Source organism: Heloderma suspectum, chromosome 4 (assembly GCF_057233095.1).
Source record: "Heloderma suspectum isolate Gila_16-S chromosome 4, 16-S_ref, whole genome shotgun sequence".
In the NCBI taxonomy this organism is placed as follows: Eukaryota; Metazoa; Chordata; class Lepidosauria; order Squamata; family Helodermatidae; genus Heloderma; species Heloderma suspectum.
This window is the reverse complement of record NC_139461.1, coordinates 192011291-192028323: the sequence shown is the minus strand read 5'-3', so window position 1 is coordinate 192028323 and position 17033 is coordinate 192011291.

Here is a 17033-nt window from a genome sequence, read left to right as displayed (position 1 = left end):
CTATGTAGGGAGGGTCTTTAATCAGTGGCTTCCTCCCATTATTTTTGTTTTCTTTTTTTATTGAGACATGGTTTCTTATGGCAAAATAGCATTATACAGTGGAGACAGGACAGGCAGCAGTGCCCAGCATTGTGGGGCATCTGTTGAACCCTCCTGCCCTCCTTGGTTCAAATTTACTGTGACAGGAATGGACAGGTAGGAAGCTGCCATTCTGAGATTCCCATCATCCCTGGAGTGACACTCAGAATGGCTGGCAGCTTGCAGATGCCAGCTGAAGATCATGGCAGTGCTGCTGCTGCCATAGAAGAAGGGGTAAACTGGATGAGCGGGGTCCACCAGATGGCATTTTGTCCAGGGCCCTCACATACCTGAAGCCAGCCCTCAGTAGAAAGCATTATATTCTTTCCAATCCAATCTGAGGGCCAGAACAATCTGACCCCATCAAGGATAATCAGGGCAGGCCATCTGTGGCCCTCCATATGTTTTGGCCTACAACTCCCATTGGCCCAAGCCAGCAAAGCCAATGGTGAGAGACAATGGGGCTTGCAAGTCAAAACAGCTGGGTGGGGAACAACATGCCCTCCCCTGGTTTATAATAAAGTTGACATGACCACAAGAGTTTTGCAAGTTTGGAGTACAGACACCCAAATGGTATGATGCCACCTCTTTGGAGGTTACTGAGAGAAAAAGGTGCACAATGTGCTTCTCGAAAAATCCCATCAAGAGCAAATTGCCATTGACTGCCCCACTTGTCACCCCACATGACAGAAATATAACAACATGTCAAGAGTGAAGGTATAGGCTTCGATCATCCAAACATGAGTTAACTGGCTGGGGGATGCAGGGAGTTGTAGGACATGTTTCTGTCTAAACATGCATAGGATTGCACCCTTAAGGAAGTTCACAGAACGAACATTTCCCATGCTCCGCTCCCCTCAGCAGCCACCGGCACCACATCCCACATTGTTCAGGAGTCTGCCCCCCCCCCCATATGGCTTTCCTTACAGGTTGTTCAGGGGTTGCAGGTGGCTGCAGGGGAGAGGAGGGAACAGGAAACTTTTCTTCCATAACCTTCCTTAAGTTAATTTCTCTTGGGATCCAAGCCACAGACCTTCTGCTTCTTTTCTTCTAAAACTGAAGCGAAGATCCAAACTTTTTACCACACCTTGATTAAAATTTGATAGGGGTGTTGGATAAAGTTACTCCAATGGTCAGATCCAGTCCAGGGGAGGCTGGAGTCTCCAATTTCAGTGGGGCAGAGATTCCATTCTGGGTTTTAGTTACAACCAGCCAGAAGCCTAAAGGAGCTATCCAAGATGCTGGGCCAATTTTGGGGAGAAGGTTCAGCACCATAGATAGCTCCTTTAGACTTCTAGCTGGTTGTACTTGTAACTAAAACCCAGAATGGACTCTCTGACCCACTTAAATTGGAGCCACCAGCCTCCCCTGATTCAGTCCTTGCACTATGCAGTGTGCAACTACTCTGTAAACTCTTCTAATATCAGTAAACATTGCTCTTCTACCTTTTAATAAAATCAGAGATGCATGAAGGAACGCTTTTGCCTTCCCATACTCAATGAGCATTTTTGTCCGTGCAACAAGAACATCTCCTTCCTGAAGAGACGTCTTGCAACGTTCAGCCCACTGAATGAATAATCAAAAGATGCCTTATTATAAATGCCCACTAAAATACATGCAGCCTATTCTGGGTGAAGAGGTATGTCTCCAAATATTTGTTTTGGCTTCCTTTCCCCTTGTACTGCATTTTAAATAGTTTTCCATTAGACCAAAACTCACGACCACTACACCCCTTCTCCTACCTCACAGTCTAGGCTAGGATCTTCCTATAGTGATTCACTTAAACCAGCAAAACTGCTCACAAGGGGGGGGATGGGACACATGCAGAGTAGCCAAATGACACCACACTGCAGGAATGGAGCAGTTACTTCTTACTTCAGAAGGTTTGATCTGTTAAATCTGTTTTGCCATTGCCTAGACTGCTGGTCAATCAAGCATGCTTCAAATATCAACGTAAAACAATTCACTCCCTTGGCTTAAGCAAGGAAATAGTTTAGCAACAAAAGATAGTAGGATATGATATACATAAAAAGAGAGAGAATACATAATAATAATAATGTCTCCAGGGGCTCCAACCAAAGCCAGTCAAGACCAGAATTCTAGGCAGCCGACTGCATAGAGCAGTTTTACCCAACTTGGTGCTATATCATTATCATCATCAGATTAGCAAGGCGTTGGACAAAAACAGAATCACAAAACCAGAACAGAATGATTGTAATATGAAAATATTCTTACTTACGGGTTGGATTGATGCAGAGTTGTACAGAGCGGAACTCCACGGGCTGGTTGATCCCATGGGTGGAAGGTGAGGAAAGCAATTTTTGGCTGATTCCCCCTCTCCCCTGCAGCCCCCTACACCCACCCACAATCCGCTCTGCAGGGCTGGGGGACCCTGCAGAACAGTGTGTGAGATGGTGCTGGGAGCTGCAGGGGGGAGGAGGAATGGGCAAAAATCACCACCCCACCCACTCCAGTGGAGAGCTCTGCTGGATCCCACTTCCCTCTGCCAATGGAAGGAGCCCTTCAGTTCACAGATGGTCAACTCTGCATCCATTCCCATATGTTATGTGTATTATATCATGATAAATAAATATACCTACATAGGAAGTTACTTTATATTGACACATTCTTTTTCCCATCTAGCTCAGCATTTTCGACTCTGATAGGAGGGGTCTCTCTGTTGCCCTCCAGATGTGTTGGGCTACAACTCCCAGGACCCCTGGCTGGGGGATGCTGGGAGTTGTGGTCCAACACATCTGAAAAGCACCAGGTGGGGGAAGGTGCTCTAGGGCCTCATGCCAAAAGAGGTCTTTTGCATCCCCAGCTACTGGATTCTTTGGAGATCCTGGGTATTGAACCCGGGACCTTCTGCATGCAAAGCATGTGCTGTACCACTGGGCTACATTCCCTGCCCTGATCAGCATCTTAATTTTAATTTTAATTTATCCTGAGGCCAGAAGTATGCAGCAAAACCTGTATTCCAGAAACCTGCTTTCCCAAATTAATGTGAACATAGGTTTGGGAGGCATTTTTGGGTGGAAAATCAATGAACAAGAGAAGAGGTATGCAAAGATTTGTCCCTGCAAATGACCTCTCCCCTGCTTTCAGGCTGTTTCCCCCACAACTGGACTAACATCCAGTCTTGGCGTTCAGCTGGGGCACACTTGCACAGGGGAACTGGTGAATGGGAAAGGGTTAAGTCCTCCTTCCCAGCCCACTAATTCTATCCTGCAACTTCACACACACACCCAACACACATTACCATTACAAGACAAATATTGGGTTGGAGAATCTGTGAAGCCATCAATGGGATCTCTCTCAGGTTTTGCAGAGCATAACCTGGCCCTGTTCTTTGAAATGTGAATGATGATAGGGATGGATGAATATGCTCATTACACTTTCTGCCACATCCAAATGTTTTAACGCTCACATTCTTTCCATCCCATTTATGAAGAATGTGGGAGAAATTTGCAAATTTTGGCAAGTTCTTAAAAAAATGAAACAAAACAAAATTCTCACCCATCTGTACTGGCCAAAGTCAATAGGCATGTGGAGGGGACCATGTTGTGCCTGCCTGCCATATAGCTGTGAAAGATGAGGAGCCTGTCAGAAAAAAAGAGGTGGCAATTCAGCACTACAAATATGGTTGAATACAAAGGGGATTCAAACCCAGAATTTTAAGAGCAAAACACTCAAAGCCCTGTGCCTAGATGGACACATCTGTCAGTTTCTCTTTCTCCCACATTCACTTGTTTTAAATTTCATGTTCTTTCCGCTCTGTTTATGAAGAATGGTGAGAATTTGGTAAGTTCTTATAAAAAAACAAAAACAAAATTCTCTTCCATCCCTAGATGATATCTGCTGATCTGTACCAGGTGACTCCTGCCAGCTGAGTTCCATGGAAGCCTAGCTCTATATGCCTCTTGGGCTCGTAGGGCTAAACCACATGCTATGTTAAATGTGTGACATGTAGCCATTCCTAACCTTTTTCTTTTACTTTAGTGTAAGCCCTGATCTAGATTGGGACCACCACACATGGGGTGTGTTTGTTAAAACTTTCAACCCAGCAACTTCCCCCCTAAATCTCCTACCCCAGCAGAGGCAGAAGGAAGGAAGGAAGGAAGGAAGGAAGGAAGGACGAAAGACAGACAGACAGACAGACAGACAGACAGACAGACTTCCTTGGTGCTGATGGAGATTTTTGCCTTTCTTTAGCTCCCACACATGGGGGGTGGGATTTAAAGGGGATGTGGCTGGGCGGGAAGGTTGAACCCCCCTTACCTGCGTGTAGTGATCCCAATTTGGATCAGGACCCCACACACTTGCACTAAAGTAAAATGGAAAGTTAGGATAAGCTGCATACTACACATTTAGCGCAGTGTGTGATTTAACCCTTCGCCTGGCCATATAAAGCACACATAGCCACATCAATCTGCACTTTAGGTAGAACTATGTCAATCATCCTGCTCAGATTGCCCAGCAACTGAAGGAATAATCTCTGCCACTCCACTTCCTCCTATGATAGATCACAAGGAATGGGAGATTCAGATGCACCTTTTATTTTTATTTTTTAAAACCCTAATGCTCTAAAATATGGAAAATTGGGCTAAGATTTGAGCATGTCACAAACGGCAACATCAGAAAGACGCTGACACCAGCAAAGCCATTCCTGTAATCAACGAAAGCTTTTATGGAGCAAATTCTTGCTAAAGCGAAAAGAAGCAATCTACAATCATTACCACCGTCAGGTTCAGCTACTTCAGTTATCGGCAATTTTCAGGCTGTTTTAGATGATACCTCTTATGCTCGTCAATACAGTAAATCGAGGACTGGAATCTTCCCACAGGATGAGCATTACTTCTGTTCAGCCCCTTTTTACCTGCTCAAGCTTTTTAGTTCATATTGGGGAACATCTGTTGTGACTTGAGTGTATGTATAGCTTTCTGTTGATGTTGTCATAAACTGGGACATGCTATTTTATTTTCGATTGCAGTCCTTCTCTCCCAGAGATATGAATGCTCCTTCCTCTCATTTTAGCATTTGTTCTTTCGTCAACCCACAAATGACTAGCTGAAGAAACCCAACATATCCTCCTTGGCTAACCTAGTGATTTCCAAGAGCGACATTCCCTTTACACAAGAATAGCCCATCATGAAATCCAATTGTGCTTAGATATTAATACATGGCAAATTCAATTGGCACCATACACAAGAATGCATGTGATATTTCCATCCGTGTGGCTACATTTTGACTCTGCCATTCATGATAAGACTGCATGTCAAATTAATAAAATCAGAGAATTGGTACACTTGGGACTAAGCGAGATATGGCGTTCTTTGCAGAATTACTAACTGCATGATTTGTTTCTTAAATAAATAGCGGGGGGGCTGATTCAGTTCAGAACTGTGGAGTGGGGAAGATGGGCATTAACACTTTGCCCCAACCATAGTCCTGAACTGGATCAGGACACCTAATGGCTCCTATTTGCATTAGGAGTGAAGCTCCAATAGGCAACAATGGCAGCTTCCACCCTGATCCAGATAGCAGCTGGAGGGGTGGGATCCAGATGGTCCCAATTCAGATCTCTCCCCCACCCCATAGCTATATTCTTAAAAAAAAAAAATGCAACCACGAATTGTGCTAATAATGGTGTATCCATTTTTTACCTTAACAGTGTAGTCCTATGCATGTCTATGCAGGAGTAAGTCCTAGTGAGTTTAATAGGACTTATTCCCAGGTAAGTGGGTATAGCAGGGGCAGGCAACTTGTGGCCCTCCTGATGTTTTGGCCTACAACTCTCATCTGCCCGAGAAAGCATAGCCAATGGTGTTTGTCAAAACTTCTGGAGGGCCACAAGTTGCCCAACCCTGGGTATAGGATTGCATCCACAGTATCCAAATGGCTCTAGCAGTTTTTGAAGTGTTCTAGAAGAGCGGCAATGCAGTTATTGGGCATTCTCCAATGGGGCGTAACTGGTAATATAAAGTATGTTGTGCCCAATCCTACTCTAGTTGTCAGGATTGGATCCAAGCTCTTTAGTTTGGCTTCTGAATCTGATTCAGATTCAGAGATGGACCTAGAAGAAGCCCAGCCAAGACAGGGAGCTGCGGGGGGGGGGGGAGGATTCTCCAAGACTCTCCAGGAGTCAGAAAAGAACCTTCCCAGGGGCTTATCGAGCAGGAGGGCCAGGGTCAGAGACTGCCTTCCCCCCTCCCCGAGGGAACACAGCCTCTGTCTGAGGGGGATGGAGCAGTGGAATTGACAGATGCCAGAGCTCACCACCGAGTTTAATGGGCAGAGCTGAGAGGAGGAGGGAGGCGTCCCACCAGATTGGCTACCTGTCAGAAGTTGGGTTGGGAGGATCCTGTGTTAATCTGAGGTCCTGATCCTGTCAGGATCCTTATCAAAATAGATTTGGGATGAGCCAAGGTGAGACAAAGGCACAAATGGATCTGTTTAACAGTGTATTGATCACACATGTGATGGCAAATGGATGCAGAAATAAAGCAAGGCAAAGAACCTCACATGGCCCTTGTGCTGACCAGAGCTGTTGACTCCCCCGACAGCCATGCACATATCGGGGTCCCAATCAAGATACACTGGATGCCCCTCCACAGGCTGATAATCAGTTCTCCGAGTTGGTATGTGCACAGATTCCCCCTGGAGCGAGACCAACTTGGCATGGTTTAAACAATGCTTATATACCTTCTCTTCCATGCCCTAGTGGATGCATAAAGCATCACAGTCAAGGCAATGGGCCCCAACATCCCAGTCTGGGCCCAGAAGCTTCCCAGCTCTTCATGGAGACATAACACTGCACTCTTATCTGAAGGACCAGAGTGACCTGGCAAGAATCAAACAGCTTCATGTTTGTTGACGTACAGAACTGGCCTTGTCTGGCATCAGCAATCCCATGTAAGGTAGCCTACTTAATTACCTAGAAGCTGCCTTTTATACTATGTTAACACAGGCCTCTGTGCACCTAACAAACTGTGTAAAACATGACTGTGGAAACTCACTATACTCTTCACCATCTTCTGGTGTAACCCACTACAGATCCTCCCTGAAGGGAGGAGCCCAGAAAAAGCCTACCGAACATGGCGGGGAAACCCGTCCATCAGTTGAAAGGCAACTGACCTGCTTTCAGTAGATCTCTTAACAAAAGTGCTATTTAGCTAATTAGGCCCAGAGGACAGCTCCCAGCCTTTATAGCCCTTTCAGGTGTGAAGAGGTGCTATTAAGTGAGTAACAGAGGTTGTAGATTGTACAGGAAGTCTCTGTTGCCTCACTACTCAGCAGGAGGGCTTGGAATCCCGGACACTAGCACAATGCCAGTAACGTTAGCGGCATACTAACCTAGGAAATCACACCAGCTAATGCTATTGCTGTTGCACTAGGGGAGTTTATGCCAACACAACATAATTTATGTTAGTGATTGTGCCATGTTGGATTGTGTTTCATGTTTAAAACATTTAAAGATCTTGATATTTGAGTCCCTGTGGCACTGATGGTGTTTTTAGCTCCTATATTGGTTGGTTGTTCTTAGCTCCTTCAATTTGTATTGCATTAAAAAAAATGTTGGTATTGTGTAATTGGGGTGTTGTCATTTTGCAAGTGTGCATTTTTAATATTTATTGTTAATCCATTTCTTTATCAGTCATATAATAAGTATAATTAATAAGACAAATATAGAACCTTGTGGTTCTATAACAAATTGTTGGGGAAATGATACACTTATGACTTTCTTCCCCAATACTAAAATGTTTAGTAAAAGGACTTCCCCTGTCATTTAGTGATGTGTGGATGCACACACATATACACATGGCCTGCTCCAGAAATGGTTCAGAGCAACAGGGTTAATTTTTCCAATGTTCTGGTTATGTCTGGGAATGTAATCAAGACTGGGTGCAAATCAGTGATTTGGGAGAAGTGATGCTGAACAGCAGCATAGAAATCAAATCTCCTAACTAAATCATCAAGGCCTGTGTTTGAAGTGGTATGATGATTGTTCTGTCTCTGGGAGGTACACGGACAGCTCCTTCACACATGTTACTGCTGTTTAATTTTAGCATGCCTTTCCACCCATTGGTGCTCAAGGTGTCTAACAACATTAAGGGTGCAATCCTATGCACTTTTAGACAGAGGAGAGGTGCCACAACTCCCAGCTTACCCCAGCCAGCATGGCTGGCTGGAGTATGCTGGGAGTTGTGGCACTTTCCCTCCGTCTAAACATGCATAGGATTGCACCCTAATAAAACTAAAATAAAGTAAAATAAATTAAAATTAAAAAAAACATAAAAACAAGGCAAGAAAAGCATCAAGAAAAATAACCAGTAAAATAGCAATTTCAATGTATTTACAAATCAGCTTCTGGGCCAAAGGCCTGTCTAAATAAAAATGTCTTTGCTTGCTGGCTGAAGGTCATTAAAGACAGGACTAGCCAAGCCTCCCTTGGCAAGGAGCAGGGCTGGAATGAAGGGTAGGCATGGTTGGCCACCTGCTGACATCCCACACCCCAGTAAGGGGGCACTGGTGACAGCTCCGTGGAGTTGGTTTTCCTCTTCACCATGGAAACCTGCTTGTTCACCTGCCTCTCACCCTGGCCCAGACAACAGTGGTGGTAGGAAGGAAGGAGGAGCAGTAGATGCCATGGCCTGCTTGCTCCCTGGCTCTCTGCCCGACAAGCAAGTGAGAGGTAGTGAAGAGGAGAAGGAGGAGGAGAACAAGAGCAGCTGGTGACAATGGCAGTGAGAACGCAGAGTCACTGAGGGATGGGCACATTAAGGGTTTCTGGCCCAAGGGCCCCCCAAAATCTGGCACTGGCAAAGAGTTCCTGATGCAAGTTGTCCCTGAGGTTGCAGTCATTAAATGCTCTCCATGAATGTATAAAGCAGCTCTTGATGATGACAAACCGCTAATTGTGTGAAAGCTGATACATTATTTACACAGATGAGCATTTGAATTTTACAAGTGGCGCTGGTCCGGTTTTCTCCCTACCCCCACCTGGGGTGCGGACAGCCAGGGCCAAACAACAGACCAGCGCAAATGGGAGTTGGTGGCATGGGCAAATGGCACAGGTTGGATTGGTTGTATAGTTGCCTGCCTATAAAACCACCATGCAGATGCTTCCTTAGGCAAGACAGCCCCATGCATTTAACAAGAAATAACAGGAATAAAGAAACTTTCTAAGGTTATAATCTGCTGCTATCCAGACCAACGCCCACTCCTCCATCTCATTTGGAAACAGTTCAGAGAACAACGATTCAGTGTTCAGCTCCAGTAATGACAAGCCCTGACACATGCTAGATGCTTGTTTGAGGTTACTGTCACTGGCTGAAAAAATAAAAATAAATAAAAATAGCACCCTACCTTTTGTCAATGCTGCAATTTGCAACATGTAATCTTGACTGTATTTAAATGATTCTTTCCTTATTCGGGTTTAATATTTAGTAACTAACAATTTAATGCCTGCGGCAAGGCTAAACAGTCATCCTTGGCCTGAGACGATTCGTCCCTGTGCATGTGTGGGGTTCCCTCCCCACTGTACTAGAAACACAAGCTTCTTGTAGGTCAAATGACAGGACTGTGTTTCTAGGCTGGAGACTCACTGTAAGCTTAGGAGGGAATTCAGGCAAGGTTTGTATCAGGATTCCAAGCTGCCTCTGCAAAGTACTTGTTGATTTAGGACACTGGGATGATCTTTGGCAGACTAGCACACCATCCCTACCTCGACTGCTTCCCTCTCTGTCCTGGAAAGCCAATACTGTATGCAAACTCCCCCAAGCTGGTAAGTTGGACTACAACTCCCAGCATGCCCCAACCAGTTGTAGTCCAACACATCTGGAGGGCACCAGATTGGGGAAAGGTGCTCTATGCAGTGGGCTGCCTAGAATTCTGGTCTTGACTGGCTTTGGTTGGAACCTGGAGACATTGTTCTTCAGGGACTGTCATAAGTGTTTGCAGGACTCTGGTTCATAAGCATGTATTGGGGGCTTCCATCCCAGGATGGGGTCTGGCCCCTATTTCTGGAGGTGAGTCCCCCCAATGTGCTCTGACAGCAAGAAGCTAGAACAATGGATTTTGGAGCATATCACAATTCACACATGTTATCATAGGCACTCCCTCAAGAATTACTTTTGCCCCTTTCACTCTCTTGGCTTTCAGAAAGGGCATGAAGATCCATCTCTTTAATTTAGCCTTTCGAATGATGTAATTTTAAAAAAATATTTTTAAAGGCCTGTGTTTTATGGTTTTATAATTTTATTGTTTTAAATGGTTGTGCGCTGCCTTGACGGCTTTATAGTCACAACTAAAAGGCAGTCTATAAATGTGAATAATGAATAACATTAATGAATAATAAATATTATCATTGCAGTAAGAAGGCAGTACCAAAGTTCCATAAGGAACTTTTTTCAGCACATTTGGGGCGAGCTGGGGTGATGAAAATCCTCCCAAAGATTTGGAACAGGCTGAACATTTGGTGGGGTGGGGGTGGCCATGTAGGTGAGGGCGTCCTAACTTTTATACAAGTTGCCGGGGGTGTACGTCTTTCCATTTGTTATTCCTTTTCAAATAAACTTGCAACAAAGCCAAGCTGCTGCACTCCATAGCCAGCCACTGATCCTTTTAAAAATCTGCCCCATGAGGACAGGCATTTTTCCCCCCAGTAATGCCTCTGTGGATGACACTACATCATCACATAGCATCCTTCCCAGGGGCATTATGAATTGTTTTGCTTTTTTTAAGGGATTGCCAGAGCACAGCGACTCAAGTTAGGGAAGGGAAAAGAGAAGACATTTAGGGACCCCCCCCCCTCCACCTCAGGAGTAAGTACTGCCCACCTAAAAGTGCTGTGATTTTTATGGGCCTGCACAAAAACTGCAGAAACTGTCCCCCACACCTTCTCTGGAGGACAAAGGTCCAACGAAAGTGGATGGGTCGGTTTGTGTACAGCGCTACTCACTAATAATACTATTTATGTATACTCCTGATGGGCAGGGTGGTGTTATTAAATCCATATTTATTTATTTATTGTAAACCTCCCAGAGAGCTTTGGTTATTGGGCAGTATAGAAATGAAATTAATTAATTAATTAAATCTTACAGAAGGAGAGTGGATGCAGCTGAAAGGATAGTAGCTTACCTAAGGCAGCTTACCTCCTGAGACAGTGGATAAAGAGAAACTTTAACAACATTTCTCTCAACTCACAGAACTCATACGTAGCCACTACATCACTCCACTTCTCAAAGCCAGGTGCCGGTCCCTTGAGGGAGACCCCATTACTGTACTGACACCCCCTAGCTGGGGAAGGTGAAGAAGGAGCAAAGCTGTGGCCTTCAGCACCACTCCTTGAGGCCGCAGCGTGGTTGTTCCTGCCCCCCTCCCTTCTTGGAGGGCAGGGCTTTGAGGGAATGGGTGTGGCGTTGTCTGAGGCCCTGTGGGCCAGATGGGACAGACTGGTGGGCCAGATTCAGCCTGTGGTCCAGAGATTTCCCCATCCCTGCCCTAGCACCTTGGCACCCTCCGCAGCATCGCTTGGGATCCTGAAGCACATGTCTTGAGTCAAGCAGGATGTCCACTTTGCACAGCAAAGTGCCTTGGGCAGACTCTAGAGTTAAAAATAGCTGTCAATCACAATATTGCTTTCTATGTTCCTGACATAGTTACAAGTCTCCAAGTTCTCCTATGTCTGAAGAGATGGAACCACATCTTTCCTAAATTATAGCTGTCTTACTGTAGGCTTCTCATCTGAGATCAGAGTTTTCAGCATCCCGGGTGTCGTTAGCAAATTTAAATAGTTTGCAGCCCTGGGCTTAAGACCATTTATACTGGTTGGAGTCCAGAAGAATTCTAAGCATTGACTCAGTCATACCCCAACTAATATTTTCACAGTTGGATAAACTGTGCTACATGAACACATTGATAGTTCTTCTTACAAATGCACCTTATTTTCTGTATTAACCAGATCCTACTTATTCCTGAACTCCATCCCGGATGCCTGTGGCTTACATGTTATGCAGACATTTGCTGAGCACAGTGTCAATGAAGTCTTTCTGATAAACCAAAAATACCAGCCTAAACAGAATACAAGGGTGCTGCTAAATGTCCACATGAATGGAAGTGAAGGGAAAGAGAAATCATAATTAGACCATTGCAGAGACTGCAAATGTATTTTGCAGGTGAAAACTGGGGTCATCAAAAAGAAAGACAGGGCTTGCGCATTCTAAAAAATGGGACCTAATGCCATGAAAAGTCTGAGATCCAGTTCTCTTTCTCAAGATTTTCTCCTCCTCAGCAAATTTTGTAGTTATCCCTATTTGTAGATAACTGAGAGCCAAAACTGAGGGCAGAAATTGCACTTTGTTTATTTCAAAGATTTTTATACCACCCTTCAATACAAATTTCCAGGCCAGTGCACAACAGAATGGTTTCTCTTATCAGAATAAAAGGAGGTAAAACATGCAGTTCGCCATGACCAAACATTACTTCTATTTTCTTTGAGAACTATATGCTGAAAAGTTATGGAGGTTGTTTACTAAATGCTCACTAAGGGTGCAGTCCTATGGCCACTAGACAGCGGCTAGCCGGCCATAGGATTGGTTGGTTTCTGGGAAATGACCTCCGAGCCTGTGTTCCGAGGTCGGTTCCTGGAGAACCACCTCTCCGCCCCCCCCCTTAGGCAGAGTGGATCGTTCCCGGGCTCCAGGCTCATAAGAACAGTGCAGAGCGGGGCTAAATGGGGAATTCCCAGGGGTGGGGCGGGAAGTGCAGAAGTGCTGGTAAGACACTGTGTCGTCTGGCCTTCCCACCCCATGCTCCGATGTCCCGCAGCTAGACAGCCAAAATTGGCCATCTAGCTGCGAATGCAGGGCGGCTCCCCTCCGCACTTCTCTGGCTATGCATGGGATAGGCAGTTGCCTCCAAGTATATAGCATGTTGAAGTGGTCTGAGGGCACATGATGCAGTTCCTTTGCTGAAGCTAAGTAGTTTTGGATTTGGTTAGCGCCTAGATGGGAGACGGTTTGAGTTCCATGATGAAGAGAAATCAATTAAATATTTAAGATAATATTAAAATTAAAACTGAAATATTTTAAATAAAATATTAAAACATTTAAGAGTAAATATTTAATATTTACATACAACTGGATCATGTTTTGTCACTTTTCCTTGACAGTACGTTTTACTACTGGATATGGGGGACTGAGAGTTATATCCAATGTTAGTCTAACTTAAGTCCCATTCATTTCAATGAGTCTACTCTGAGTAGGACCAACACTGGATACAAACCTGACTGTTTGAATTATCCCCCATTCCAAGAACTCTTTGCGGTAAGAAAATCAGCATGTCAGTGAGAAGGGCTAGAGCAGTGGTGAGGAACCTGCGGCTGTCTGGATGTTGTCAGACTCCAACTCCCATGAACCCCAGCCTGCCTGGCTAGTGGATGGTCAGGGACAATGGGAACTGTAGTCCAACAACTTCTGGAGGGCCACAGGCTCCCCAGCCTGGGTTCTAGGATTGCCTTCTCCCTGACATCCTATCTTTCTATGTGCAGGGGATTTCTTTCCCAACGTGGAAGCAGTCGACCATGCAATCCCCAAATTTTAGCCTGTAATCATGAAGGTGCTTACTCTTTGGAATTTGTGCAACTCCTCCATTGAAGTTGATTGGACTTAAAGTGCTTCCTTATGGCTGGACTGTGCCCTATCCTTCTTATTATTAAACATGTGCAGGAAAACTAAGTGCTTTATAAATAATTTTAAAAGGCATGGCCAAGCTAATAAAATATACACAAGAAGGGAGGGAGAAGGGGGAAAGTAGGGGTGGGGGAGAAAGAGGAATGAAAGAGAAAGGAATTAGAAAAATCTTGGGGAGGGGAAAAATCTGGGTCACTTCAAAACTAGTTACCTAGCAAATTTTCACATGAAGGAACTGAATGGGGTGTGTGTGTGTGGGGGGAGAATCATATCACTTTGGAGGCATTCAGTCCCATTAAAGAAAAGGAGCCTACATTTTTTTTTTACGCCATGGAATTATTGTCCTTGAATGGCAATGCTTGCACAAGGCCAGATTAAAAAAAGGACTGGGTGGAAATACAATCCCCATATTTGCCCAGCTTGTCATTCTAAAAGCCTCAAATATCATGAAGGCGCAAACATCTCTGTTCATCCCTAACCGCAAAAAAACGCGCCTAAGCTAGTATCATAATACCACCAATTAGGGTTTCTTCCTATGCGCTGGATAGTATAACATAAGTGAATAGTTATTTTGGCCAAAACTATAGAAAAGACACTGAATTAAAAAAAAAAAATCCAGGGCCAAAACAGACATTACTTTAACTCTGTGTCTAGTAGCTACATCTTATTTTCATTTTAACCCTAGAGTAGACATACAGGGCCCCAGTCCTGATCTCAAATGTCCCCCTACCCCCACACTAGGTCCCCATCTAGATCAAGCCCCTCACACTCACTCTACAGTAAAATTGAAATAAAAAAGATGTCACTGCTAGACACAGATTTAAAGTAATGTCTGTTTTGGTGCAGAGATGGACAATGCAGGAGAAGTAAAGAAGGTTTACTTCTATCTTCCTTGTATCATTCTTCTATGGCAAAAATCCAAGACACAGGGGTGAGAGTTCTGGCTTCCCAACAGGCCCTGGGTTTGCATTTTTCACATAGTAGTCCATCATGTTGCATGGCAAACCAACTTTTAAATGAGGAGGGGTTGAAAAAGAAGCTTGTGATATGGCACAGGGGTCTACTTTTGCTGTTGCTGTCCTCATACTCATTGATTTTTAAAACTTGGACCTTTCCTTTGTTATGCTATTGAATTTTAACGTGCTGTGTACACCACTTTAAGAGTCATTGGGCTGAAAGGCAATGTAGAAACAAACTTTACTTATTTACTTAAGAAAGCAGTCCTAAGCCCCTGTTCTTGATGGCTGGAAAGGGTTAGAATAAAGTTGAAGTAGCCCTCCACTGCTCTCCACCAGCAGAGAGAAGTCCTGTTGGCTGGGCAGGAGGGCTTCACCGTGGTTTTACCCTTTCTATCAGCATGGATGGAAAGTGACTGCCAGCAGTTCTTCTGTCAGCAGTAGCAGGTGGGAAGCCCCCAAATGGCACATGCCAGGACTGGGCTGGACCTGGTATTGGATCTGCTGGCTCCAAAACCACTCTGTCCCCTGGAGAGGGCCGAATTGTGGTTGTATTTTCTTCTCTCCTGCTTTCCCTGCAGAGACAGAGACAGAGACAGAGACAGAGACAGAGAGAGAGAGAGAGCTTTGCAGGGAAGGCGGGAGAGAAGAAAACACAACCACATCACCTTTTACCCTGACCAGTGTGAGCCAGAAAGGCTATGGTTGAGGTGGACAAGATCCACCTTGCCATTCCCCCCTCTCCCAGCCCCTCTTATGATTGCTCAGTAGGGTGTCAGAGAATTCTGCCACGGATCTCGGTGAGGCCGAATGCCAGTGCATTCGGCCCCTCGAAATCTGTGGCGGAACGGCCTGCCCCCCCTGCCCCCCCGGGATCCCCCCTGGGATGAGACTTACCTGGGGCGGATCTTGCGGGCGGCGGCGGCGGCTGGTCTTCTGACCGGCTGCCGCCGCTGCCATTTGTCTAGTAAAAAAAACAAAAACAAAAAACGACGTAAATCTTTACGTAGCCTATCATGGCTGGGTTAAAAACAAACAAACTGTGTACACAAATGGCAGCGGCTACGGCCGCCGCCATTTGCATTCCTTATTTTTGGTCGTCTTAATCTACGTAAATATTTACATAGACTATGAGGGCGAAAATAAAGGGGAACGCAAATAGCATAGCGGGCGCTATTTGTGTCTCTTTTTGATTCGCTGTTTTAGCCTACGTAAAGATTTACGTAGGCTAAAATGGTGAATCAAAAAGGGACGCAAATAGCGCCCGCTACGCTATTTGCATTCCTCTTTATTTTCGCCCTCATAGTCTACATAAATATTTACGTAGATTAAGACAGCAAAAATAAGGAATACAAATGGCGGCGGCCATAGCCACCGCCATTTGCGTACGCGGTTTGTTTTTTTCCCAGAGCCCTCCGCGGCCGGAAATCCAGCTGCGGATGGCTCCGGCCTGGCTGGGCCTGGCCGGCTGCTCCGTGGAGCTGCCGCAGAGCACAGCCGGCTGCAGAGGATTCCGGGGGGGAGGAACGGATCGCCTCCCCCCCATCGAGGATTCTGGGGGGAAGGACGGAACGCCTCCCCCCCCACCATCAACATAATCCGCGGAAAGGTAAGTGACTTTCGTAAATCCCTATTGCTCAGCCCCTTACTTACTTACTTACTGTTCAAACAAAAACAGTCAAATGTCACAGGGTACTTAGAAACCTGTGAGAGCACCTAAAGTATCTATTTATTTATTTATTTATTTATTTATTTATTTCTGTTTTATTTCTATACCGCCCAATAGCCGAAGCTCTCTGGGTGGTTCACAAAAATTAAAACCAAACAGCACACAGTAAAACAATTTAAAATGTATAGAACATTAAAACCACAATATAACAATACAACCACAATCTCTTGAGATCCCCACCTATAAGATTATCATAGCACCAGCAGAACTGTTGGGTGAATAAGATTCTATTTGGGAGGCTCCTTTCATGAAAAGCCTGAGAAGCAATGGGAGCTGGTGACAGTTTTAAATACCTAACTTAGCAGTACGTGTCTTTATTTTTATTTATGCTCCACTCTATCCCTGTAGGCCCATGGTAAATAACATTTCCAATTATCCTCCTAACAAAGCCTCCATCCACTGGCCCACCCCCACAAAGCCATTCAGAAGCAATTGCCCTAGACTGGATCCAGATTTAGTCATACTCAGAGCAGACTCATTGAAATGAATGGGACTCATGTGAGTCTTGATGCACTTAAGTCCCATTGGTTTCAATGGATCTATCCTAAGAATGACTGAGTCTGAATCCAACCCCCT